General features: G+C 34.0%; 1 protein-coding gene and 1 pseudogene across 8 annotated transcripts in view; one reads left to right on the top strand and one right to left on the bottom strand.

Moving 5' to 3' along the window:
- CNOT4 (CCR4-NOT transcription complex subunit 4) overlaps window positions 1–25,163 on the bottom strand; it is a 134,652-nt gene that overhangs the window by 91,759 nt on the left and 17,730 nt on the right. The gene's annotated exons all lie outside the window — the stretch shown is intronic.
- LOC111739276 lies at window positions 2,429–2,547 on the top strand (annotated as a pseudogene).

Here is a 25,163-nt window from a genome sequence, read left to right as displayed (position 1 = left end):
GATATAGTCCATACATCAGATTACTATGGATGCCCTAAATCATCAAAGATGATTTGGAAAAAAGCTTGAATATTAAAGCATTTTTAATAAATCTGCTTTATTCCCTAAGCTCTCTGGTTTTAATCAATTAATTAATTTTAAATAAAGGGATAGGACTTAGGTTCAGTGAACCAAGAGTACTGTATACTATAAGTAATAAAACCAGATGAAAAAAATAAGAAAGCTTCCTAAAACTCACCTGAGGGAAACCGTAAGTTTAAACATTATTTAGAAGTGTGTATATTCGTGTGTATGTATTAAATCTCAGAAGAATATATGCCAAACTAACCAGAAGAGTTAGTTATCTAAGTGATCTGAATAGGCAGTGGGGTTCAATTAAGAGGGATTTTTGCTTTATCTGTACAGTTTGAATTTTTCTAAGAATCCATTACTTGTGTTACTAAAGGTAAATTTAAAAAATGTTAAGAACAAAAATTTTTAGAAAAATAAACTCAGAAATAAGTCATATTACTACAATACAAAGACCACTGGCAGGGTCACGTTTGTATGCTATACTTGAATGTCTAGGAAGAGAGATAAATGACAAAAAATGAATTCAAATTTTAAAAAAAAAGAACTTAATAGACTAGATATTTACGCCAAACTCTCATTCCCCCCCTTAAACACATTTCCATTTCTAGGACTGAGCCTTTCAATTTTTAGTAATGTTTACATTATTCTTCACCATCTGTGAATTTTCCAGGGAAATGAAGTTCATCGCTTTTGAAAGAGCAAATCCTATTAGGCACCTACTATGTGTCAGATATAGTACTAGGCAATGATGATGGTAATGACGATGATGATGGTGGTGCTGGTGGTGGCGATGTTGGGAGAAAAATTAATAACTAATGAATTTAGTATACACTTGACAACCTTTATTCTATTTACACAGGCAAATTTCAGGTTCTTCCAGATTTAAAAATAAATTAGCTATGTTCTAAACATAGCTGTGCAAACTACTGTGCAACTCTGCCTACCCCATGCTGCCAATACTTTCTCTATTACCACTGAGTCAACCTTCTTTAGTCAACAGTCAATAATTTAAACACGTAAAACTGCTGGAAAACCTGAATATCTGAGGAAAATATAGGGTATGGTGATAAAGACAGAGTCAAGAGCAAAAAGAAAATATAAATGCTGGTGCTTTAAGTGAATTATGTGGCATACTTTATTTTCATTTCCTTTCTTCATATTTTAAAGTCATTTGTTAGCTTAGAAAAATAAAATTGTTATAGATTACTTGATGTGTATACATTAAGATTAAATTTGGGGTACTTAATCTGTAGACTGAAAGCAGGGGGATAATATTATTTCCCCAATCTCAAGCAAACTATAAAGAACTTTACTAGAAACTGACTTCCAATACGACTCCCAAAGATGCCCAAGATCGATCATTCATTCATTCATTCAGCAAAATATTTACTGAGTAATATGTACAAGGCACTTTTCTAAGAATGAGGATCACGTGAATAAACATATCTAGAGTTCAGAGATATGAAGCCTGATGAAATATAAATTTTTAACTCACTTTAATATTTAAAACTTTTGAGACTGAATAATACTGCCTGGACTTTCTCATTTATGTAACCCAAAATATTCTCCTCTTGATAAATCAGTTTGGGTGAAATTCTATGTCATGTGCAACAAAAAAGTCCTCTTCACTGGATCGTCCTTTTTTGGTCTCACCATTAATCTTCTCTTCAAAAAGCAGTCAGTAAAATTATACATTTGATGATTTTATTCTCTTATCTTAAACTTTTCTGGGGCTTTAGATTGTACTTGGGATAAAACCCTCCTTAGTATGACCTATAAGGTAATTCATGGTATTGCTTTAGAGCCATCACCTCTCACTCCATTCCCCTCTATCACTGTTATAAACACTGGCCCTGAAAATATAGTTTTTAAGCATATGCTTACCATATAAACTAGCAATTCCACTTCCAGATATTCACCCCAACAAAATGAAAACATATGTCTACAACAGAGCTTATACATGAATGTTCACAAGCAGCTCTATTCATAATAGCCAAAATGAAAACAACCCAAATGTCCACCAACACGTGAATGGATAAATGAACTGTGGTATCCAATGGAATACTACAACACTACTCAGCAATAAAAAGGAACTACTGATAGACATAACATGGACAAACCTAAGAAGCATCATGCTAAATACAAGAAGTCAGTCACAAAATTATACTTTGTATGTGAAATTTCATTAACAGTCAAATTGAGCTGTGATAACAGAATTGTAACAGAGATTGACTCTGGGGGACAGATATTGAGTAGAAAGAGGAATGAAGGAATTTTCTGAGGTGACTGGAATGTTATATATCTTTATGATACAGGTGAGTTAAATGGGTGTACGCATTTGTCAAAACTTATTTGCGTCTACGGCCGTGCCATCCTGAACGAGACCAATCCTGTCTGATCACAGAAGCTAAGCAGGGTTGGGCCTGGTTAGTACTTGGATGGGAGACCACCTAGGAAGACCAGGTGCTGTAGGCATAAAAAATAAAAAATAAGGGACTGTAAGCTGACAAGGTCCGTGCAATCTGTGAGGTTAACCAAGGGTTACCGTGCCTTAAAAAAAATAAATAAAAAAGGGAAAAAAAACTTAATTGCACACACTTAAGATTTATATATGTCATTGTATGTAAATTATACCTCAATTTATTTAAATATCATTTTTTTAAAATCTATAAATACAATCTCTATTTATCAGCCCTCCATGCCTGCAGAGTCCTTACTACTCAGCTGGTGGTGAAGAGCTGGAGGGAAGCAAAGCACCAGTAGGAGGATGAGGGAAGGGAAGGAGGAAGTCTTCCAGTACACCCTCTAGAATCTAGATCATAAAATATTCAAGGCAATAATCCTATATTACAAGTAAACCTTTAGTTCGTGGACTGGAATGGAGAGAGAATTCCCATCCGTAAAAAGTCACTATGCACTGCGCACAATCAGAGACCAAACTACTGAAAAAAGCTTGATATTCTAAAGAAACTTTAACAGTATAAGCGTCTTTACAAGAGACCTATCTTATAAAACCTGCGATTCTTCAAAAATAATATATTAAACTATAGAATATTTTACAACTGCTAATTATTATGAAGGTCGTGAAACATCCCTAGAAGTAGCACCTGAGCAACTGGCACTAAAACTGTAAATAAGTACCTATGAAAGGATCGTGTTAAATACTAATTTTAAAGGGATCTGGTAAATTGTATTTGGGGAAGCAAAATCATCAAGAGATGAGCAAAGTTAAAGATAGAAAATAGCCTCAAAAAGTTAATTATTGATCATTCTTTTCCTTCTCTGAACTCCATTTTATTCGGCTCCTGAGTACATAATGACTTGTATTTCTCATAACTATATTACTTTATATATGATAATTTTGTCACTTAGCTAGCCTGTATGCTAGTGCCTTAAAGGCAGTGTCCCCACACCTAGCTCTCAGGAAGCTGGAAGGCATGCTTACTAGGCAAACAAGATCTCGCTATCTACTATATTAGAAGTTCCTTACTACAAGTAAGGACATGTTACTACATGGCAGAAAGCATCTTGAAGAACAACCCTTTCAAAATAGCCCTAAAAGATAATGACTGGCTCCAAAAGAAATTAAAGGAGAGTGTGGGATGTAAATGTGCACCTCACAGATTATAAAAAAATTCTAAACAAGAGTTAAAAATTGTTTTTAAAACATGTAATTACAATTTCTTACTTTGACATTAAAAAAAAGAATGATCAACCTGCCTTAGAACTAAGTTTTAATAAAATTGTTGACTTGGATGTTTGAATAAGTCCTAAAAGTGTCATAAATGGAAAATAAATAAAAATATTCACTTAACCTCTCATTAAGTGTTCCTTGTTTTCTGACAAATGAACTGGTGACATGTTTAATTAAAAAATTATTTTAAAAAGTTCTAAATGTCTCTTAAATTGCTTAAGAGTTTAAAAACTATATTCAAAAACAAGGAAAAAGTGGGGCTATGCAAATTTTTGGCTAAATAAAAAAGAATAAACAAGAAAATTGATTAAAACATCACAAAAATACTCTTTATTCACTTACCTGCAAAATATATTATGACATTACTAACTTAGAAAAGAAATAAACAGTAAGTTTTTTAATTGACTAAACAGAGCAGATACAGAAACAGATGTAAGCACAGTGATAAGAGTAGCAGGATAAGAGTAGCACATTCTTCTATTCAGAGGCTAGCGGGGCATGAGACGAAAGAACTCCTCTGTCTCAAGAGCACAATAGTACTCTATGACTTTCCTTCCAGGAGCACTATTTCATTATGCTAATAACCAATCTTAATTTTTAAATCGGTTTTGATTCAAAAAGTTAATATAGTGCAAAAAGACTGCATAACCAAATGCTCTGGTTAGAGTTATATTTTTGTGTTGTCCTATTACATTTCTACACAAAGCAAATGAACATGTAAATGAAAGCAACTCCAAGGAGATCATTTTACTCCTAGTTAAGTAAACATTTTAAAATAGTGATACCTAATTCTAAAGAAAATATATTGAAAACTGAGGTGCTTCTACACTACTGATGGCATTATAAATTGGTTCAATCCTTTTGAAAATCAATATAATACAAAATCCATAATAAATGGTACTACCCTCTGCTCCAATAATTTCATGACTAGAAATTCAGCTTAGGGAAATTAAAAGCAATGTAAGTTGTTTCAATCTTGCCTAGCACTTTAGAGTGCAGTTAATGCAATTTAGCAGTCAATTTAAACAAGCAGAGGGCTGGTTTAAGTCAGTAAGAAGATCAATATTTTCGACACCCCAAAATGTCTTGCTGTACTCCACAGCTGTTATCTATGTGACAGAACAAGCAATGGCAAGTAACAGAACAAAACTTTACCAAAGATATTCATAAGTCACATGCATACAGAACGATTCTTTTTAAAATCCCATCGCTAGACAGGAAGCCTCCAAAATAGAAGAGGCTAACATCATGACTAGTGGTTTTAGGATAAAGACAACTGAAATACAAAAGAATTGAAAAATAATTCTGAGACTCACTTACTGTGACAACAGAGTTAGCAGTCCTATAATATCAAATAGAAAACAGTCTAAAAACATCAATCGTTTTTCCAATTCATAATGAGTATTAATAGCAAAGTTAATTGACAAAATCAAGCAGACCGTTAATGAAACTGCACATGGTAAAATATGCTGCTGTCTAAAAACTGATGAGTCAATTTTTCTTGACAAAATTTCAATGTACAATATGCAGACAAACTGAATTTTGTAGAAGTACAAATAAAAACCAACAAATATGAAAGCTACAATCTACAAAATTAACTTAAAACAAAAATCTAATCAATAAACTGTTCATTATAAATGTACAAAAAAAATCTATTCCAGTAAAAATAATTTGAGTAAAAAAAAAAAGCTGGAAAAAGTCTGAAAGAGTTTAATGTTAGAAAGTAGAAAATGACCAACAAATTTAAATGAGTTAACATAGTTTTCCACAGAAGAAAATCTGATTAAAATTCACTAATGTTGGTATGGGTATGACTAATTAAAATGCTTGTATTCCCAATATCCTTGGAGGTCAATATGTCTACCAGGTCAAAATGATACTCAGTTAAAAAGGTAAACTGTTGCTCTATGTAGAATATCAAAAACTGAGAAAAATCCAGATGTCCAATGAGGGAAGGTTTTCCTACCCAAGGTGGCCACCATCTTCGATCTACTAGGGAGCTTTAGGAGTGACAGATATAAACTCATGAGGAAAAAAAGAGACTACCCACCCAACCCACAAGATCAGCTATCAACCTGGGCAATCACTGTGGTAATATATACAACCACATTGCCTTCCTATCAGAAACATAATGGAATATTAAGTGTCCCCATTGCATTTCAGAAAGTTTGGTAGAATATGTGACAACAGTAAAACACTAAAATTATTAGTAAAATAAACTAAAACAAACAAACAAAAAAAGGTTACACAAGATGACAGGAGCAGAGGAGAATGCTGAACTCACCTCTCCCATGAGCAAACTCAAATATACACATATATAAAGATCAATTACTCCTGCAAGACAACTGAGGGCTGGATGAACAGCTTCCGAACAACAAATAAGAGAAAGAGACCGAACACAGAAGGCTGGGAAGCTGCAGGAACTCTCTGGGGTGGAGAGGCCACTGAACATCATTGTTTACATTTTCTTCCACTTCCATTAGGCGGCAGCTCTATTCCAGTGCTTTGGCCAACCTGCAACATTACCATAGCAAGTTCCCAGGTATACTACACGGAGCCTTTTATTTCTGAACAAAGAGAGCAAGCAGGAACAGGGCATCACCACATGCACCTGGCCTCCCTGCTTGGAGCTGCACCCGTCTGGCAAACCAGTGCCCGAGGCACCATAAGCACATGCCCAGCTCCAACCGGCTTCCCAAAACTACCTGGCACTAAAGCCTACACAGAGTTCACATCTATTCAAGACTACTTTCTCCAAAACAAACAAGACAGAGACTGTATAGAGAAGGCTGGGGAGACATGGGAACTCTCTAGAGACTGCGAGAATTCTCTGGGTTTGGAGGTGTCAGTGAGTGCCATTGGTCATTGTCCCCCTCTACCTCCACAGAGTAGACAGGGGCTCTATCCAGGTACTCTGACCTACCTGCAAGGTTGCAACAACGTGTTCTCAGACACACTGCCTGAGCCCACTGTGCCCTGAACAAAGTGAGCAAGCAGGACCAAAGGGCATTACTACTCGCACGTGGCATCCCCACCCAGAGCCACTCTGGCTCAGCAGGCAAGTGCCATAGATGCCTTAAGCATCCGCTGGGCTCCTACCGGCCTGCCAAAACTACCCAATACACATGGCCTATTCAAAGGCCACTTCTACATAAGGACACTTTTTTAAGACTAGGAGAGAGAACTATTTTGTCTAATTCATAAAAACAAAGACAGTCAGAAATGAAAAGAGAGAAGAATATCTCTCAATATTCTTCTATGTAGAATAAGAAAGGAAGGAATAAGAAAAAATCCCTAGGGAAAAAATCCTATGGCAATGGAGATAAGTGATTTGCCTGATAAAGAATTCAAAGAAACACAGAGTCATAAGGATGCTCAGCAAACTTAAGAGTGGAATGCAGATATGCAGAAAGAACTTCAACAAAGAGTTAGAAAATAAAAGAACCAAGCAGATCTGAAAAATACAACAACTAAAATGAAAAATACATTAGAAGGAATGAACAGCAAGTTAGCTAATACAGAAGAACAGGTTACTGACTGGAAGACAAACTAGTGGAAATCAACTGATCAAGAGCAGCTAAAAGATTTAAAAATTTAAACATAAGAATACTTTAAGGAACCTCTGGTATAACTTCAAGAGCTCAAACATTTGTATTATAGAGATCTCAGAAGGAGAAGAAAGATAGAAAGGTTACCACTCAGAATTGAAGGAGAGATCGAGTATCGCAGACAAGTAAAAACTAAAGGAGTTTATCACCATTAAACCTACCTTACAAGAAATGTTAAAGTCTCCTTTAAGCAGAAAAGGAAAGGCCATAAATGGAAATAGAAAATATGAGAAAGAAAAAAAATCTCAAATATAAAGCCAAGTATTTAATAAATAGAGCAAATGAGACATTTAAAAAGCTACTACTAAGGTCAAAATAAAAAAGTATCAAACTCAACTCAACGTACAACTCAAACTAATTAGTAGATGCAAAACACAAAAAGATCTAAAACATGATATCAATACATAAAGTGTGGAGGGGGTAGTAAAAATGTAGTCTTTATAGAATATATTGGAATTTAAACATCTATCTGCTTAAAATAGACTGCTATAGATAGAAAATGATATACATAAACCACACAGTAACTATAAACCAAAAACCTAAAAAAGATATACAAAAAACAGTGAGAAAGGAAGCAAACAAAACAAAGAAAAACAGCAAATCACAAAGGAAGAGATCAAAAGAAGAACAAAGGAACAGGAGTATAAAAACCAAAAACTATGAACAAAAGAGCAATAAGTACATAATTATCAATAATTATTTTAAATGTAAATGGATTAAATGCTCCAATAAAAAGACATAGGGTGACTGAATAGATTTAAAAATATGACCCATCTATGTGCTGTTTACAAGAAACTCACTTCAAATCAAAGGATACATATAGACTAAAAGTGAAAGGATGGAAAGAAATATTCCATACAAAAAGAAATGAAAAAAAAGATGAGGTAGCAATACTCATACGAAACAAAAAACACTTGAAAACAACAAAAAAAGCAAAAAAAAAAGACAAATGACATTATATAATTATAAAGGGGTTAATCCAGAGAGGATATAAAAATTGTAAATATCTACACACCCAACACAGGAGCACCTAAATATATAAAGTAATTATTAATGTACATAAAGAAATCCACAGTAATACAATAATAGTAAAGGATTTTAATACCCCATTCACATCAATGGAGAGATCATCCAGGCAGAAAATCAATATGGAAATAATGGCCTTAAATATCACTTTACACCAGATCGACTTAATAAATATTTATAGAACATTTCATCCAAAAACTGAAGAATACACATTTTTTTCAAGTGCACATGGAACATTGTCCAGGATATATCACGTATTAGGCCACAAAACAAGCCTCAATAAACTCAAGAAGGTTGAAATCATATTAAGTATCTTTTCCAACCACAATGGCATGAAACTAGAAAACAACTACAGGTAGAAAACTAGAAAAAAACACAAACACGTAGAGAGTAAACAACACCCTAATAAACGACCAATGGATCAATGAGGAAATTAAATAAAAAAGTATCTTTAAATGAATAGAAATGAAAACACAACTTTTCAAAATTTATAAGATGCAGAATAAACAGTTCTAAGAGAGAAGTTCACAGTTATACAGGTCTACCTCAACAAACAAGAAAAATCCAAAGTAAACAATCGAACTCTACATCAAAATGAACTAGAAAAACAAAAATAAAAAATACAACCTGAAGTAAACAGAAAAAGTAAACAGTTAAAATCAGAGTGGAAATAAATGAAATAGAAATCACAAAACAAGAGAAGATCAGTAAAATTAAGAGCTGATTCTTAGAAAAGGTAAACAAAATTGATAAACCGTTAGCTAAACTCATCAAGAGAACCCAAATAAAAAAAATCAGATATGAAAGAGAAGTTACACCTGACACCACAAAAATACAAAGAATCAAAGAATATTACGGAAAATTAAAAGCCAAAAAATCTGTCAATCTAAAAGAAATGAATAAATTTCTAGAAGTACATAACCTTCCAAAACTGAACCAGAAATACAAAATCTAAACAAACTGATTACTAGCAATGTAATTGAAGCAGTAATCAAAAAACTCTCAAGAAATAAAAATCCAGGACCAGACAGCTTTATTCTATCAAACATTCAAAGAATTAATATTCTATCAAACATTCAAAGAATTAATATTTATCCTTCTCAAACTATTTTAAAACATCGAAGAAGGAACACTTCCAAACTCATTCTATGAAGCAAGCATTTCCCAGACACCAGAACCAGACAAAGACTTTACAAAAAAAGAAACTACCAGACAACATCCTTGATGAACAGAGGCAAAAATTCTCAACAAAATATTAGCAAACCTGATTCAACAATATATTAGAAGGATTATACACTATGAGCAACTGGGATTAATCCTAGGGATGCAAGGATGGTTTAATGTCCATAAATCAATCAACTTGAGATATCACATTAACAAAATACAGCATAAAAACTATATAATCATTTCAAAAGATGCAGAAAAGGCATTTGACAAAATTCAACATCCTTTTATGATAAAAAGGATATCTCAACAGAATAAAGGCTATATATGACAATCCCACAGCTAATATACTCAAAACAATGAAAAATGGAAAGGAACAAGACAAGGATGCCTACTATCACTACTTCTATTTAACATAATATTGCAAGTCCTAGTTATAACAATCAGACAAGAAAAATAAATAAAAGGCACCTGAATTGAAAGGAAGAAGTAAAAATCTCATTATCTGCAGATGACATGACACTACACATAGAAAACCCTAAAGATTCTACCAAAAAACTATTAGAATGAACAAATTTAGTAAAGTTGCAGGATACACAATCAATATACAGAAATCTGCTGCATTTAAATACACCGACAGCAACAATCAGAAAGAGAAATAAAAAAAAAAAAAAATCCCTTTACAATTCCATCAAAAAGCATTAAATACCAAGAAATAAATATAAACAAAAAAGTGAAAGACCTATGCTGAAAACTATAAAACACTGAAGAAAATGGAGAAGATACAAATAAATGGAAGGATATACCTTGCTCATGGATTGAAAAAATTAATATTGCCAATACTAGTCTGCGGCCCAGGGTTGGAAACTCCTAGTGAAAAGTATCATGCTCCCTGATATCTAGTTACTACATAGCTACAAAAATCAAAACAGTGTGGTACTAGCATAAAAACATATATAGAGATCAATGGAATAGAGAGCCTAGAAATAAATCCTTGCTTATACAGTCAATCCATGACAAAGGAGGCAAGGATATACAATGGGGTAAAAGCAGTCTCTTCAATAAATGGTGTTGAGAAAACTGGACATATACATGCAAAATAATGATATTGAAGAAATATACAAAACTACACTCAAAATGTTTTAAAAACTTAAACATAAAATTTAAAACCATAAAATTCCTAGAAGAAAACATAAGCAGTAAACTCTTTGACATCACTCTCAGTATTTTTTTTTTTGCATATTATTTCCTCAGGGAAGGGAAACAAAAGAATAAAAATAAACAAATGGGATATCAAACTGTAAAATTTTTGCACAGCAAAGTAAATCATTGACAAGACAAAAAGATAACCTACTTAATGAGAGAAGGTATTTGCCAACGATATATCTGAGAAGGAGTTACTATCCAAAATATATAAGAAATATATCCAAAAAATATAAGAAACTTAATTTAACACCAAAAAAATGAACAATTGGATTAAAAAATGGGTAGGGGACCTAAATAGACATTCCTCCACAGAGGACAGATAGATGGCCAAAGGACACATGAAAAGATGCTCAACATCTCTAATCATGGGAGAAATGCAAATTAACACCACAATGACATATCACCTCACACCTGTCAGAATGGCTATCATCAATTAATCAACAAATAACTACTGCTGGCACAGATGTTGAGAAAAGGGAACCCCTGATATGCTGTTGACAGGATTATAAATTAGTGCAGCCACTGTGGAAAACTGTACAGATATTCTTCAAAAAGTAAAAATAGGGCTGCCATATGATCCAGTAATTCCAATTCTGGGTATTTATCTGAAGAAAACAAAAACACAAATTTGGTAAGATGTATGCAACCCTACATTCATTGCAGCATTACTACTGATAGCCAAGATATGGAAGCAACCAGGATATCCATCAATAAATGAATGATAAAGATGGTGCATGTGTGTGTATACACAATGGAATATTATTCAGCAAAAAAGAATGAAGTCTTGCCATTTGCAACAACACTGAGGGACCTAGAGAGTATTATGCTAAGTGAAATACATTAGACAGAGAAAAACAAACTGTATGATTTCACTTATAGGTGGTATCTAAAAAAACAAAACAAATCAATAAAAAAACAAATCCAAAATTCCTGTTATTATATCAGAAATAAAGCGATTCTTCAAAATTGTCTGCTAAATAATAAATTCATTTATTTATATATTCACCTCAAGAATCTGAGCAAATTAGAAACATAAACCTGATATTTTATATTAACATATATTATGATATAGTGACAGTTATATATGTACTTATAAGTTATATGTATATTTTTGTTAACTTATTAGATGTCTGTATTGTTTCTATGTGTACTTATTAATTTATTAATATTATAATATCTATAGCTATCTCATATGTTTACTTATAAATATTTCCATAAATGTTTTATATTTACTAATATATTAAACAGATTTGTTAGTTTTTATTGCTAGTCATTAAAGTTTTTAATATGTCTTTGCTGGTGAGATTTAGGCCACTTTTTTAGTTCTTCCACTTTCTTGTTTCAACAAAATATTTCATTATTCCAGTCTTTAGGTAATTTTATTATTCCCTAATTTCTCAATGAAGACATCATTTTCAATTTTTATAGCAATCAATAACCTAAATATTAGCATTTCTTGTTGATGTGGTTACTCTAGATATTTTTCAGCACATATGTATGGTAAATACATGTTAGACTTACAGTGAAATGATTACTGATTATGAAATGTTTTTCTGAATATTGAATGCATTCCTAAAACTTAATGAGACTGGGACCCTTAGCTTAGAACAAGATGAACCTTCCTTAAAATGTCATAAGGACAAAAGGAAAACTGTCAACCGAAACTCATCAAAAATCCTCAAAAACATTAAAATAATTCCACCCAATATAAATAGCTGCAAATTTTACTCAAAAACATAAAAAAGCCAAGGCTGATATATGCATTTTGAAACTGACAAAATAATCCTAAAAATAACAAAAAGCTAGAAAAAACATAAAATAACTTTCTAGAAGATTGTAAAGAAATCAGAAAATGCTGGAAAAAGCAAAACAATTTTTCAAAGGACTAAAGAAATCAGAGTAAACTGAAAAATTCTTCCATGAAATAATGAAATTTTGTTCATGTTCATTAGAAAAATATTTTCCTGAATACACTGATGCAAAGAATTGGTAAACTTGACAAATCAGCCTATAGATTAATTGACCTAGAGCCAGTATATCTGTAGAACAAATTCCTAGAAATGAAATTGCTGAATCAAGCATGGTATGTGCAATTTTTAGCTTTGACAAACACTGCTAAATTGTCCTTTCAAAAGCTGCACCAATCTACAGTCTCAGCAAAACCCATTAAAACCAGACATTTTAATCCTTACCGATTTAAAATGTAAATACTGGATTCACTGTTATTTTAATTTGCAATTTTAAAAATCTGAGTGTATGTCTTTTATAATGGGAAAAATTCCTTTAAACTAAATTATAAATAAACATAAAAAATATTTACATAATTTTTAAATTGTACAAAATGGCTGTACATTAATAGGAGTGTAAAAACAAGTTCGCATATTAATAAATCAAGATAACATGGAAAAAACAAAAATGCTGTTTATTTTAGGATTTAGGATTTACAAGTTTTTTCATTCCTTTTTCAAGATTCTCTCCAGTGTTATTATTATGCTGATTTTTTAACAAAAAGTTCTGGTGGCCTGGGAGTAAAGAATAATCACAGCTTTTTATGCCACCCAGGCTTTTTATAGCCTGTCAATGGCCCACCCAGTTTTCAGTTGCCCAGGGCCAAAATTTGATCGTCATCTTCGATTTGGCTCTCTCTTTCATTCTCTAAACACTGATCATTAAATCCTGTTGTTGTATTCCTTTAATAACTGTCTCTTATATGCCCTTTGGTCTCCTTTTCAACTGGATAACTAATATGGGATCTAAATGAAATCTTTCTCCTCTGGAATCCAATTTGCACACAGTTCTGTTTGATCAACTTCCCTTCAGACCAGTGCTTATTAAACCTAATCATGTTTACAAATCATCTGAGGATCCTGTTAAAAATGCAGGTTCTGATTCTGTAGGTCTGTGGTGGGGTATTAACTTTTGCATTTCTAGCAAGCTCCTAGGTTACATCAATGCTTTTTACTTCATCCTTCAAGTCACTCTTCAGATTAAGAATCTTTAAGTCAGCTACTATCTCCTGCTCAAATTTAAATTTTTCCTTGGTGTTCAGGAACCCTCTCACTACCTTTGCAGTACTGCATAACCCAAGGGGCTCACGAGAATGTCGTCCTCATTTTCCTTCCCACAGTCCACACTTATTTTGTTTTAGTAGTCCATTTATTCAAATAATAAATGTTCCCATGTTTCATTTCCACTTACTTTCCCACTCCACCTACCCTCATTCAAGTATTATCTTTTCACAAAATCACCCAAATTAATCCTGTCCACATTCTTTGCTCCTTTTCTAAATTCCTAAAGTATTTCTCCATTAAGCATCTGTCTGGTATCTGTTGTCCTATACTATTAGAATCATCGCAGAGGCGTTCCACTCGTGTCCCATGAAGTACGTTGAGGACACAAATCTTCCCACTTAATGCCTAACAATAGGCTTAGCATATAATTTCTAATTCCCTCAGAGTTTATCCAAAGAATCAGGCTTTGTGGGTGCCTTTTGAAAGAATAACAAAAATATACCACCATATTTCACCTTGAAGTAGTAGTATTTCAAGGTCGATATGCCACTAGTGTAAGCACAAATTACATTGACAAGATCAAAACTAGTGACTATTTAGAACATAGTATTAAATTTTGTTTAAAACTAGAAAATGTCAACTGAGCCATGGGACATGAAAATAAAGAAATTATGGGAAATAAAGAATTCTAAGGGGAAGAAATAAGAATAAAAAGAAAGCAATTATCAATGATGCTATACAAACCAATAATGAGTATGAACCAAACAGAATAGATGGTGTGGGGAGCAGAGAAAGGGTTGCATGGAGAGAAGTAGGTGGTAGGTATTGCAGCAAGACTAGGTAGAGTCAAAAATAAGTAGGAGAACATACATTCTTTCCAAATGCCCATGGAGCATTCACCTAGATAAACAATATCCTGTGCCAAAAAAACCTCAACAAATTACAAAGAACTGAAATCATACAGTGTACATTCTCTGACCATAATGGAATACAACTAGAATTCGATAAATCTCCACACACTTGGAAATTTAAAAACATACTACTGAATAATCAATCCATGAGCCAATGAGGAAGTCTCAAAGGAAATTTTAAAAATACATAAAACTAAGAAAAATAAAACAACCTATCAAAATTTATGGAACGTAGCTTGCTTAAAAGCAGTGTTCGGAGGAAAATTTATAGCATCAAATGCTTACATTAGGAAAACATCTTAAATCAATAATCTTTACCTTACCTCAATAAACTAGAAAAAGAAAAGGAAAATAAACTCAAAGCAAGCAGAAGGAAGAAAATAAGGGGCAGAAATCACTTAAATTGAAAACAGAAATATAAAAATTAATGAAACAAAAGCTGGTTGTTAAAAAAAAGAAAGAAAGTGATAAACAGCTAGTAAGACTGACAAAGATAAAAAGAGAAAAGACAGGAATCATAAATGAAATAGAGTATTATCACTACAGATCCTACAACCATTAAAAGGAAAATTAAAAAAAAAAATACTAAGAATAACTTTACACTCATAAATTCAACAACTTAGAAAAAATGTACCAATTCTTCAGAAACCACGTATTATCAAAATTCAATCAAGATGAAACAGATAATCTGACAAGTCCTATAACCATTAAATAAATTGAATTCATAGTTTAAAAATGCAGAAAAAAGAAATCCTGGCCCAGAAGGCTTCATTGGAGAATTTTATCAAACATTTAAAGAGTTAATTCTAATTTTACACTATCTCTTCCAGAAAAGAGGAGAGAATTCTTCCCAACCCATTTTATGAGGCCAATATTACTCTGGTACCAAAACCAGACACACAGTACCGGGAAAAAAAAAAAAAGCTTCAGACCAATATTTCTCATGAACTTAGATACAAAATCCTGAACAAATTATTAGCAAATAAAATCCAGCAATGTATAAAAAGATTATTAGGATTTACTCTAGGTATGCAAGGCTGGTTGAACATTTGAAAATTAATCGATGTAACCCACCATATCAAAGGACTAAAGAAAAAAAAATTACATGATTACATCAATTGCCAGAATGGGTGAACACATGGAAACAAACAATAGTTTAGTGGTTACCAGAGGGAAGAGAGGAAGGAGGTAGGTAGACGGGGGAGCCAGGGTCAAATATATAGTGATGGAAAGAAATTTAACTTTGGTGTTGAATACACAATGCAATAAACATGTAATGTATTATTAACTTGTACGCTTGAAACCCATATGATTTGATTAACCAAAGTCACCCCAATAAATTTAGCTAAAAAAATGAAATTATAAAAAAAAAGAAAAAGCATTTGACAAAATTCACAATAAAAATTCTCAGTAAACTAGGAATAGTGGGGAACTTCCTCAACTTGATAAAGAACATCTATAAAAACCCAGCTATCATCACAACTTAACAGTGAAAATGATATGCTTTAATCCTAAACTCAAATACAAGGCAAGGATGGCTGCTCTCACTAGTCTTATTCAACACAGCTATGGAAGCTCTAGCCAGCAAATAAAGTTAAGAAAAGGAAATAAAAGGCAAACAGATTGGAACAGAAGGAAAAAAATCTGTCCCTCTTTGCAGATGACATGACTTCCTACCTAGAAAATCCCAAGGAATCTACCCGCCCCCTCTCCCCGCAAAAAAATCCCCTAGTACTAATAAGTGAGTTCTATAAGGTCACAGGATACAAAAATAAACAAAAATAAACAAAAATCAATCACGTTCCTATTTACTGGTAATAAACATGTGAAAATCTAAATTACAATTACAATGCCATTTATAGCTGCTCCAAAGAAAATGAAATACTTAGGTATAAAGCTCACAAAACACAGAGGATCTGTATACTGAAAATTACAAAATGCTGCTGATGAAATCAAAGATCTAAATAACTGGAGAGACAGTGTTCACTGACTGGAAAGCAACACAGTAAAGATATTGATAATCCCCAAATTGGTCTATAGGTGTAATGTCATTCCTAGCAAAATCCTAGAAAAATCTTTCATAGGTACAGATAAAAGCTTATTCTAAAACTGGTACAGAAAGGGAGAGGTCCTACAAGACCTAAAGCAATTTTGAATAATATGAATCAAGTGGGAAGAATCACTCTTCCTGATGTTTTGGCTTACTACATAGCTACAATAATCAAAATAATGTGGTATTGACGAAGAATGTCATACCACATACAAATGGATGGAACAGAGTGGAAAACCCAGAAATAGGTCCACACAATATGCCCAACCGAATTTTGACAAAAGTACACCAGCAATTCAATGGAGGAAGGATAGCCTTTCGAATAGATGGTGCTGGAACAATTGGACTCAGAAAAAAAAGAACCTCAATCTAAACCTCATATCTTACACAAAAATTATCTCAAAATGAATCATAAACTTAAATGTAAAATGTAAAATTATAAAACTTTTAGAAAAAAACAAAGTCTTCAAGACTTAGGAGTAGAGTTCTTAAGAGTTCTTAGTCTTGACACAAAAAGGACAATAAATAAAATGAAGAATGGTCTATTGGGTCTTAACAAAATTTAAAACTTTTGCCCTGAATAACTCTATAAAGAGGATGAAAAAGCAATCTACAGACTGGGAGAAAATATTTGCAAACCACATGTTTGACAAGAACTTGTTATCTAGAATATATAAGGAACCTTCAAAAAAAATCCCAATTTGAAAATGAGTAAAAGACATAAACAGACATTTCACCAAAGAAGATATACAAATGGCCAATAAGTGCATGAAAAACTGCCCTACATCATTAGCCATGAGGGAGTACAAATTAAAACTACAATGAGATATTACACACCACACCTATCTGAATGACTACAATAAAAAACAAGGATAACACTCAATCTAATTAGAATGCAGAGAAACTCATACAATCCTTGTGAGAATACAAAATCAGACAGCATTTCTAGAAAATGGTCTTGCAGTTTTGTTTTGTTTTTTAAACTAAATATGCACTTACCAGATGACCCAGCGTTCATCTGAAATTAAACTTATGTTCATGCAAAAATCTGTATACAAATGTTCATAACAGCTCCATTAGTAAAACCAAAAACTGAAAACAAGATGAATATCCAACAGATAAATGTTAAACAAAATGTGGTATATCCACACCAGGAAATATTAATCAGCAATTAAGAAAAAAAAAAAAAGAACAAATATTTGATATGCACAACATAGGTGGATTCAGAAATTATTTTTATGGATCAATCTAAACCTAAGGCCACACAGCCAAGAGAAATCAGGCCTATCCTCAAAGCTCAGGAGTAAATAAAAGGGTAAAGAGGGTATTCTAAAATTGACAAGTAGCAAAGTTTTGTTTCAATCCATCAAGTCTATCAAAAGTTATCCTTCCATTGAGCATTTAAGAAAGTTAATTTAGTGAGCTCACTTTTCTTCTTCGTTCCCACATTCCAATTATTTATATTATCTCAACTCTTTTCTCCTTAGATATCTTCTTTTCCCCTACTTGCCCTTGTTTATAAAACCTATTTATCAATTCCAACCATTTAAAAAGAAAGATTCAAGCTTGTGGGCCCAAACTTTTTTACTTCTTATACACTCTTCTTGTGAATGTGCTTTTATAAAATTTTCAATACCTAAGTATATACTGTGGACTCTTTGGTGAGTGAGAATAATAAAAGTAATAGTTCTCCAGTAAACAAATCATTTTCGAATGCCTAACAAAGTCATTTTTGTTAATGTCTTTATGGTAACAACATATTACAGATTATTTTGAAATTTATTTTGGAGCTCAGAAGTCAACAGGTCCCTTTAAATAATCCACAGCTACTGAATATTCAGTTGTTCACTTAAAAACTATCCAGTTATAAGCCATATGCCACTTGGTTTTAAACAGAGTTCAAGGCTTACCCCTAAAAAGCATTCACTGAACTCAAAATAAATATTTTTTTTCAAAAGATAAAGAACGGTAATATAAATAAAACCATAAACTTAAATCTTTAAAGTATTATAACATGGGGAAAAAACAGCAATAATGGCTGCTAAAGTCCAAGTTTATAAGTTTATAAAACCGAGGACAGTAGACTAAGTCAGTGTAGATGTTTTTGCTTGTTCGTGTGCTGGGTTTTATGATCAAAATGATAAAAATCTCTTCTTATACATAAACTTTTCAATCCATATTTTTCACAAATTGCCTTTAAGTTTTAAAGTTAAATGTTAATAACAGAAGGATTGTAAAATGCTCTAATAATAGTGCGAATATTAAAAAGTAAAAGATAAACTCTGGGGGAGGAAAGAAATGGCGTAAATGATAGAGGCTCTGTTCATCCTTCTGGAGACCAAATCGAAAACTATGAAGGAAACAAGGAGCAGCAGCAAGGAAAAATCACCTGCTATCTAGAGGAACAAGATATCCAACTAGGGAGAAATCCAAGAAATCAACCTGCAACAATAGGCAGGACGCGGTGAGGACGCAGGGCTGCTGGGTCTCAAGCAGCTGAGTGAGACGGAAGCTGCTGCGGCAGTGGCAGCAGGAGACGCCTCTAAAAGGGGCTGCTCTCTCTGAGCACCAGTGCCCATTCAGCTGTGTGCAAGGGGTACCAGGGACTTATAAGAAGACATTATCGGAATGAGGGCCAAGGTGAGACTCACTCTATACAGAAGTACCAGCAGTATCCATTGTTCCCTGTTGACCTCTCCCCCTTCCCGGTGCGCTGGACACAGCACCGCCACAGTCGTGACATCATCAAAATGGATAACAGAGACAGCTCCACCCAGAGGATTCCCTGAAACTCCGCCTCCCCCAACTCGCAACCCCACCCAAGCCACATCCAGATACAGCCTCAGCAAGTCAGGTGACCCTTGCTGAGCAGCGCCTGGGCTCACACTGGAAGCAGCTGGCCTTGGTTTCAGGTGTGGCATTTGAGGTAACTATAAGCCCGGCATCCGTGGATTACTTGCTGAATCTTAACAGGCGACCCTGGAGAGATAGAGGCTTGGGCTAAATTTGGTCTACAGCTGAACTCCTCTCAGAACTGTGCCACTGGACATCTACTTTACAAATACACACTAATAAGACCGGGAGACTGAGGAGCTTTGCTTAGTACACAGAAACAGACACGGAAAGGCAGCCAAAGAAGCAGAAACCATGAGAGAGAACAGAACAGATCCAGATATAATGGAGTCAAGTAATCTAACAGATGCAGAGTTCAAAACACTGGTTATAAAGATACTACACTTTTGGGAAGTGTAGATAAATTCAGCAAAGAGATAAAAAATATAAAAATGGAAATGCAAATTACAAAAGGGAACCAGGCTGAAATGAAGAATACATTATCTGAAATGAGAAGTATATTAAGTGGAATAAACAAAGGAATAAACAAAGTGAATAAAGGATCAAATGCCCTATCCAGAGTACAGGAAAGCCAAGGACACACAATCGGAATGGCAAAAGATGAGATGCCAAGACTACAAAAATAATTTAAGGAACATATGGGACACTATTAAGGGTCCAAATATCCGTCTGATCGGCATACCTGAAGAAAATCAAGATGTTGAACAGCTGTTTGAAGAAATAATGATGGAAAACTTCCCTAACCTGGTGAAGGAAATGCACATAAAACCCCAGGAAACTCAGAGAATTCCAAAAAACAGGGATCCAAAGAGGCCCACACCAAGACACATCATAATTAAAATGCCAAAGGTTAAATACAAAGAAAGAATATTAAAAGCAGCAAGAGAAAAGCAGATAGTTACTTACACGGGAACACCCATAAGACTGGCAGCTGATTTCTCAAAAGAAACTATGCAGGACAGAAGGGCTTGGCACAAAATATTTGATGTGATGAAAACCCAGGATCTACAACCAAGGATACGTTACCCAGCAAAGCTATCACTTAGAGCTGAAGGACAGATAAAGAGCTTCCTGGACAAAAATAAATGAAAGGAATTTATCACCACCAAGCCAGTTTCACAGGAAATGTTGGAGGGACTTCTTTAAGAAGGAAAAAAAAAACATGTATCAAAAACAGGAATAAAGAATGGTAACAATTACATTCCTATCAATAAGTACCTCAAATGGAAAAGAATTAAGTGCTCCAACTAAAAGAGTAGATGAATGGAAAGGAAAACAAGACCCCTAAAGTTGCCTACAAGAGACTCACTTCAGATTAAAAGACACACAGATTAAAAGGAAGGAGATGGAAAAAGATGTTGCTTTGACGGACCTAGAAGGTATTTAAGTCAGACAGACTATGGACCTAGAAGGTATTTAAGTCAAACTGTATGATTTCACTTATAAGCCAAATCTAAGGAATAAAAAGAACAATCTAAACAAAAACAGACTCACAAATATAGTGGACAATTTGGTGATGGATAAATGCGAGTGGGGTTTGGGGGCCTGGGAGAATGGGGTGAAGGGTTAAAGAAGTACAAATTAGTAGCTGATGGATGGTCACAAGGATGGAGACAGAGCATAGGGAATGCAATTAGCATTAATACGTTGGCTAGGTGGAGGGTCAGGGGAGGGAGGGAGCAATTGGAAGGACCGTGTTACGAACTACACAGGTGTCTAACCAATGTATTGTATACGTGAAACTAATTAAAATAAATAAATTTAGAAAAAAATTAAAATAAAAAATAAAAAAAGATCAACTCTGATACTTTTAAATTTGTCCTTCAAATTCTTCCAAGCAATGTAGAGAAAGAATAATTTATGCTTATGTAGTACCATAAGCAAGATATGGCAAAAGTCAAACAGTTAAAAAAAGAAAGAAAACTCAAGACTTGAGAAAGTTAATACTAAGAAGGATGACCACATAAAAAAAAGTATTTAACTTCATGAAAAAAATCCTTTCGTAATACATTATACCAAAATCATTTTTAGTGAATATATAACCAATCATTAACTGAGTTAAAATAACTCTAAAAGTGTTGTGGATAGAGTAAGGTAAGTTTAAGAGGCAGCAGTGTCCAAGCAAAATATAATGCAAACCACATATATAATTTTAAGTTGTCTACTAGCCACATTAAGGAAAAAATAAACAGGTAATTAATTTTATTTAACCCAATATATCCAAAATATTATCAATTCAACATGTGTTATTTAAAAAATTACTAATGAGCTATTTTATTATTTTTTGTACTGAATTCAAACTCCAGTGGGTATTTCACATTTAGCGCACATCTCAATTCAAACTAGCCACATTTCAAGTGCTCAATAACCACATATATCTTGTGGGTACCATATTAGACAACACAGGTCTAAGAAATGGCTTGAGAAAACAGGCATATATGTACATTTGGGTAAAGAGATTAAGTATGATAATCTGAAAGTATCTAAAATCAATAGTAATATATACACAATATCATAATTTGTAATATAATTGTTAATCCCAGTACAAGAGGCCTCTCTGAACAGTAATCAAAGGAAAATTTATTAGAGAACATTTTCTTCAGAGTATAGAAAGAAAAAGAAATGAACTAAGTTCTTTTTTGCCAAACAATCCCCAAACTTCTCTACATGTAGTACCATATAACTCCTCTAGAACAGCAGCTTTATGACAACTACATTCAAAGTACAATACCCAATAAAAATATCTTTCTATTTCCCCATAATTTTACACACTTCTTCATCTATTTGTATAACCTTCCCTTTTACTATCATGTTCAGTATCATTCTGTTGGAAACTAAAGTAAAACTAACTTACATGGAAGCTTTAAGAATGGGTTTTAAGATGTCTGAAAAGGGAGTTTAAAATATAAAGCACTAATTTAAATAGAGCCAAAGTCTTAAGAAATACATTTGCATTTGGAAGGGAAAAACAGAGAAAGGGTAGGGGTAGAGGAAGGACACTTAATTTGGCAGGGATTAGGAGGAAAACAAGTGTTGCTAAAGAAGGTTAGGAGTGAAATAACAGACCTCTATTAAGAAAGGGTGGTCCAGCCTTCCATTCAAACCAACTTTTTGGCACAGCAACCAACAAAGACCCTCTCTTTCCAATTTCCTAGGGGATATAGGTGTCAAGTCTTCCTGTGTGTTGGGTGGAAGGTTAGTAAGGAGAAAAGATGTTGACAACTTTTTCCCCACTCATAAAAAGTGGCATAATCAAAGCCTACATTAGAGATGCCTTCCAAGCCAAGGAGATTTAGTAAAATTAGACTAGAATAACATCTAATCTTATCAACTCACGAAATTTCTTAAACGTAGAGCAAAATCTCTTGCCATCTGACTTACGTTTTCAAAGGGTAATTCTTACAGCTGCATCAGTAACAGACTATAGAGATAAGGATAAAAGCAGGGAAATCAGTTAGCAAGCTGCTGCAATTACCCAGCAAGAGATGAGGGTGGCTACGAAAACGGTAAAAAATGGCTGAATTCTGGGTATGTTTTAAAGGTAGAGCCAACGACTTCCCAATGGAAAGAATAAGTGTGGGATGTGAGCCCAACAGAATCGTGACTCTAAGGTTTCTGGCCTGAGCAACTTGAAGCTGCCAACAACTGAGAAGAGGAAGGCTACGTATGTAGGTGGAGCAGGTATGGGAGGGCAGATTTGGAAGGGAAGAGCAACATCCCATTTTAGACATGCTGAGTTTGAGATATATAACAGTGATTCAAGTGGAAATACTGGATAGGCAAATAGATATACAAATCTCAAGTTCAGGAGAGTAGTCTGAAGTCGAGAAATAAATTTGAGAGTCATCAACATTTTGAAGGTATTCAAAGCCATGAAGGAGTGAAGGTAGTGAGGGTACAGAAGATAATCAAGGACTGAGTCCTGAAATATTCCAATGATAGAGATGGGCAAAAAGGAGATATACCAAGAAAGATTGAGGAGCAGCAGCCAAGGAGTTTTGAGCAAAACCAAGGGTATGTGGTATCCTAAGAGGCAAATGAAACAAGTATATCAAAGAAGGAGAAAAACTTTTATGAAATGGATACTGATCACATAAGACAAAAAACTAATTATGAGATTTAACAATGTCATTGTTAGGAGACATAAACAAACGCAATCTTCATACAATGGGAGGGGCAAAAGCCTGACAGAAATAGGCTTGAGAGAGAACATGAGAAAACAACTAACTAGAACAAGTGCATTTAGACACTGCTTTAAGGGGGTCTGTGGCAATGGAAATCAAGAGTGATCAAGAGGAAATATTTTTATGAGTAAAATAAAAGCATGTTTGCATGTGCGTGGGAATGATCCAGAAGAGAAGGAAGAAATGATGAGGTGCAAAAAGGGGGGAGAATTACTACATCAGTGCCCAGAGTATATGAAAGGGGATGGAATCTGATGTATTAACCAGAGTAACTGTGAGTCAGATCAGTAGGTTCACAGATATGGTGGTGGAGTCTGTAAATGTTCTTTTGACTGCTTCTATTTTCTCAATGAAGTAGAAAGCAGGTCCATCAACTGAGAATGAACATGAGGAAGAGAGCTGAAAGTCTGAGGAGAAAGGTAAGAGGGTAAGTCACCTAGGAGTGGGGAAACTGAATAAACTAAGGAACAGACTGTGACTGCCAGACTAAGTGCCTGCGGTGTCTTACCATGAATTTAAAGTGAAAGTGGTCATATTTTTCTTCAGTCATTTGCAGCCGCACTGGTGCAGACGTGAAATTCTCAGACCATTTGATTTACCTAAGGTGCAGGTTTTGCCAAGTAAATACGAAGAAGAAAGGAGAAGGAGTTGAGGGCATATTAAAGGCAATGAATGGAATAACTGATCACTAGGTAATGAATGCACACTAGGTAAGGAAGAATGGTAATCAAGGGGGCAAGAGACAGTGAAAAGAGAACAGAATCTGTGGACTGGACATTTTAATGACAGTAAAAGACTGAGTTGGAATACTAGGTGAAATGAGCTGAAAATATAGATGGTGGTCAGAGAGGGGGTTGCATGAATTGAAAATCATGGAGGGGTTTGATTTATTGGTAATAACAAGGCAAAAGATATGACCATGGCATGAATGGCTGAGATAGGGCAGAGAGCAAGATCATTAGAGAAATTTTAGAATTTAAGAGGCCACAGTATTAGAAGAACCATAGGTGATATATGTTAAAATTATCAAGAATTAAAAGAAATATAGTGTTAGCAAGAATGACAGTAAACTAGGAGCTAAAATAGTCAAGAAAAGATAAGGAGTAACCCAGGGTGAAGCAGATGACAGCAAACATTAAGGTTTATGGACAATATAATCTGTTAACAGATGAGTTTTAGGAAAGAGAGGAGAATAAGACACCTGCTTCATTTCCAGGCTCAGTAGAACCAGTCTTCCTCTTCGCCTCTTATTCAAGGAGGTCAGAATGAGAAATGTAGTCTTAAATCTCAGTGTATTCGACACCCCACCGACCCTGGATATTGGCATATAAGAAAAAAATGAAAAACTTAATAGCCAACATGTAAGAGGGCTACAGAGAAACCA

Source organism: Pteropus vampyrus, unplaced genomic scaffold, assembly GCF_000151845.1.
Source record: "Pteropus vampyrus isolate Shadow unplaced genomic scaffold, Pvam_2.0 Scaffold48, whole genome shotgun sequence".
Lineage (NCBI taxonomy): Eukaryota > Metazoa > Chordata > Mammalia > Chiroptera > Pteropodidae > Pteropus > Pteropus vampyrus.
This window is presented reverse-complemented; position numbering and strand designations above follow the sequence as displayed.